This window comes from Oratosquilla oratoria, chromosome 5, assembly GCF_046742065.1.
Source record: "Oratosquilla oratoria isolate Oo_2021 chromosome 5, ASM4674206v1, whole genome shotgun sequence".
NCBI lineage: Eukaryota > Metazoa > Arthropoda > Malacostraca > Stomatopoda > Squillidae > Oratosquilla > Oratosquilla oratoria.
Window position 1 is genome coordinate 64360684 of NC_134781.1, and position 5314 is coordinate 64365997.

Below are 5314 nucleotides of genomic sequence, written 5' to 3' on the forward strand. Positions count from 1 at the left end.
ACCGTACGACGTGGTGCAAAGTTTGCCTTAAGTATAGAAGCGCTGGTAATTCCTCTCTTCGTTAGCTTGTTTTAACGTCACAAGCCTTTCTGATCTTTTCTCTGTCCATTTCTCCTCTTCTCGCGGAAATTTCCATACATCTCTTACTCTCTTAGGCTCTCCGCTTCTATTTCTCTCTTATCTCACTGTCTTTTCTTCTACTGCAACCAATTATCTCTTATTCCTTCGTGCTTTACTCGCTCCTCCTTTCTGTTGCTTCCTCGTTATCGTTCTTTGCATTTCCTCTTCCTTTATTCAAAATTACCTTTTCCTCTTTAGCAACTTCCTCACCTCCATTTTCTCCTTAAACTCGTAAATCGATTCTCTTTTCCTTTGGAGAATTCTTCTCCTTTATCCAGAGTTTTCTCTTTCCCGACAGCAATTTGGCTTCTCTGCATGTGTTACCTGTCACACTTACACTACTTCCAACTCTTTTATTTCTGTTTTTCATACCATTTAGCAAGATTTATTCCAGTTGTGAGTTCATCTTCTTTAAGTAATTTGCCTGTTCCTCGGCGATGTTTCTATACGTTTCTTCGTTACAACCTAATTCACTTTCATTCAATTATGAGCCCCGCGTCTACGTTCTCTGTCTTCATTTCCTGATGCTTTATTGCAAACCTTGTTTTCATTCTCTACTCTTTCTTCAGTTCCGCAGCTTACTTGTCATTTCTTTAACTTGCTTTGTGACGCTTACTATCTTTTGGCTTTATCCTACGTTGTCGCATGCTATCTAATCTACTTGCTTTTCCAATTTTTCCTCCTAGTTTAACATTAACTCTCCTTTTGTTTTAGCAAGTTCCTTTCTATGTAGTGAAATGACTAATGTTTTTTAAATGTCCCCCTTCGGTGATGAATGCCCCTGTTTCTTTTACTCGAGCTTTCGTGTAGTATATATGTAAATCAGTATAAATTGTGTTAGCATTGTGTATAGATGTACAAATCAAAAGTGATGCGTCATTGTATGTGTGTGTGGGTTCGTACGTGTAGCGAGTATAGAAGTTTCCAGAAGAAAGCAAATTGCCATTTCTGTTTACATAATTAATTATCATTTTATTTTTTGTAAATGCGAAAGTTGAATGAATGAGAAATTGACTATTAATATTACTAAATTTGAAATATTGTATTAAAATTTCGAGTGTATGTAAATTTCTGTGTGAGAGAATAATTATCAAATTGATTGAAAGCAACCGTTTGGGCGCGCCATTCCATGCAAGGATGACGCAATTAGTCATTCGAAAACGAGGCCTTGAGGTGTGTACAAGTGGCTAGTGTGCTCTGATCTTATCCTGTGTAATAAAAACTCTGAAAGCTTCATCATAAGTGTTTTCCCTTACCATTATTGTCCAAACAATATTCGTCAGGTCATCTTATTCATCCCCGGTGATTCGCTCTTTCTCTTCCTTTACTCTACGTTCACTACCTTTTTTCCACAAATGCCCCCTCACAGTATTTGTTCATCAGCGGTGAACAAATGACCTGCACACAGACAATTGCCCCCTCTTCTCCTTAACCTTCCCTAGGCTCTAATGAACTCTCTCCGTTCCCCAAGACCTTCCTAATTATTCTCAGATATGTGTACCACGGCGATGTACTTGATAAAGTTGTAAGAAGCGAAAAGTCGTACTAATGAAGGCTCCGTCCTCACATGATGTTTCTATGGAAAGGGAAAGAGCTTACGCCAGGAGGCGTTTATTTGTAACCTTAGCCCAATATCCCTGAACACCCTGGACTATTGGCAGGGAATTCCAACCAGTGAGGCTCGAACGCGGGTCTAGGTATAAGGCGATTACGAAGGTCAGTACATAAAGGTATACAGTCACCTATTTATTTATTTATTTACTCAATTATCTGTTTATATATTTATCAATTCACCTATTCATTATTCATTTATTTTTATCATTTGTTTATTTTCATTACTTATACACTAATTATTTATTCATTTATCTGTTCAATATTTATTATTATTTATCTGTTTATTTTCATTCATTTATTCATATTTTCAATCATCATTTGTTATTCATTCATTATTACTTCATTTATTTGTTCTTGTACCTATTTAGAGTTTAGCGCTAATAAAATCTATCGAGTAATTCTATACTTTTGCATAAGACGACTTTTGAGCTTTCAAAAATATATGCATATTTATTTTACAATTTAGTTTATTTATCTGTATATATTATAGTATCAATAAACTATCTAAACTAACAGATCGAATTTTGGACACTTAAAGATTTTTGTGCCTGACGCCAATTTTATTCGTCTTTAAAGACTCCATGGCCGATGTAGAGTTAAATTTTGGAAAGACTGTTTCCCCTGTCTACTGAAGAACTACACAGGAAGAGCCTGAAAACGAGTCTTAAGGTGAATATGCAGAAAACCAAAGTTGTTACCAATGGTCACCAAAATAAGGTTAATATAGAAAACTTTCAAAAAGAAATGACGTAATTGCATTTATATGTTCTTAGCACAAGTTTTGTAAATTGAGAAGGAAATCTCCCCTAATGCAATAACTTAATTGTCTTTGAGAAAATGTTCAGGTATGAACCGCAAGTGTTTTATGAAACGTTTGATTTGATGTTTCAATCTTCAGGTGGGGAGGTTGTCCACTCGTTTCATCAACGCAAGTGGAACTCTTCTGAACGACAGGTATTTCTCAACAAATCGTATTCAGGCCAAGGCTGAAGCATTTTACTTTTAATTTATTGCAGGCATCCATGCAGAAAAAGAAAACATCGTGAGTATGAATAATTTCATATTCTCACACTTTTTAAACAAAATATTTGTTACCGGTGTGAATGGTATTTATATTCATGCATTCGACAAAGCACTGATCTAATATTGCAAAAAGAATGATAGTTGACCTTTGAAATCTATCGATTATATTGTCAACATTTAGCCGAAGACGACATTCTTAGGTAATAGAGCTTTCTCCCACTCGTTACGCAACCCCCCTCCACACACCCACACCCACACACAGCGATATAACACCACATATTTATTGCAGATACATTGATGATATATTTGTTAGCATTAAATCAACTAGAGAACTAGAACTACTAAGATACCACCTCCAAGAGATTTCTGGGCTCTCTTTTACGGTAGAATTGAACAAGAATGGAACTCTCCCCTTTTTAGACATATTAGTAGATTCCAAACCCAATAAATATACCTTGAATGTATACTGGAAGCCTACTAACTTAAACAAATGCATGAATGGAAACGGGGAATGCACAGAAAATTACAAAAAAGGTCTCATCAGAGCATACTGTACATAAAAAGAGCTTTACGAGTATGCTCATCATGGAAAGCTCTACACAATGAACTTAAACACATAAGACAAATGCTCATTAACAATGGTTATTCTAATACTGATTTTGACAACTTGACAAAAGAAATGCTTCATAGATTTTATTCCAAAGACAACACTCAGAGTAAACCTAAAGCAAAACACCAAATAAACATATTTTATCATAATACTTATACAGAAGCGTACAAAAAAGATGAGAAAGCGGTCAAAGACATAATAAAGAAAAATTGCCACCCTGTAAACAAGGAAGATGAAATAAAAGTCATCATATACTATAAGAATCCCAAAACATCTTCACTAGTGATGAAAAATAACATGTTCAAACCTGAGGCATTGCAAAGGACCAATGTAATTTATGAATTCACTTGTCCAGAGGAAGACATTGCACTTCCAGCTAGTTACATTGGTCATACACAGTGCACGTTAGGCAGAAGATTAACATACCATCAGCAAACAGGGGCGATAAAAGAACATCTAAAGAAATGCCACAACATAGTAATCACAAGGGATTTAATATCTAAACATACTAAAATCATTGGCCACCATCCTAAATTAAGAAAACTCCAACTCTTAGAAGCTTTATACATTAGAGAAAAAGCCCCTTCCATCAATTTGCAATGCGACCTAACATCCAATATCCCTTTATATAAATTGCACTATTTCGCCTCTCCCACCTCCTCCCCCTCAGCTTCACCCTCTCCTCTCCCTCCTCCTCCTCCTCCTCCTCCTCCACCCCCTCCACACAACCCCTCTCCTCATCAGGTCACGGAACCGTTTAAAAGGCCAGAGATCACGGGTAATCCGCTAATCTCCTCACACCTTCCTAAGCGAAGGTCACCCAGGGTCAAGATGTAGCCGCTAGCCATTCTATTCACCTAAGGCAAGAAGTAGTTATTAATATCATTATTAGCATTATTATTACTATTAATGTTATTATTATTATTATTTTAGATTTAAATGTAAAACTTAAATGTAATTCTAAAGATTTTATATATATTGTATATGTCCAACAATCAATGTATTTCAAAATTGTAGTATCTTAAATATTTATTGTATCTTTAAAAACAGAAATACCAGAAGATGTCTTATTAGAGACGAAACGTCGTGTAATAAAATGAAGAAGTATAAGGAATTGGTTTATGCCCATCCTATCCAAGGGAAGAATATAATTAGAAAAATAGAAAACACAAGAAAGAAAATCAACAACTTCCAGAATGCTGTCGTATTCAATCAAACATGTTTAAAAGAGAACCTGCTCCCAAAATACACAAATATACATATATATAAACAAATATATACAAATTTATATATATATATATATATATGTACATATATATATATATACATATACATATATATATACATATATATATATAAATATATATATATATATATGTATATACATATATATATAGATATATATGTATATATACATATATATATGAATATATATACATATATATATACTGTATATATATATATGTATATATATATATATGTATATATGCATATATATATATATATATATATACATATGTGTGTGTGTGTGTGTGTGTGTGTGTGTGTGTGTGTGTGTGTGTGTGTGTGTGTGTGTGTGTGTGTGTGTGTGTGTGTGTGTGTACATGTATATAAATATTTGTATATATACATATATCTGTATATTATGTATATATATACATATATATACATATATGTACATACATAATATATATATATATACATATATATATACATATATATATATATATATATATATATATGTGTGTGTGTGTGTGTGTGTGTGTGTGTGTGTGTGTGTGTGTGTGTGTGTGTGTGTGTGTGTGTATGTGTGTGTGTGTGTGTGTGTGTGTGTGTGTGTGTGTGTGTGTGTGTGTGTGTGTGTGTGTGTGTGTGTGTGTGTGTGAATATATATGTATATGTATATATATATATATATATATATATATATATAAATATATATATATA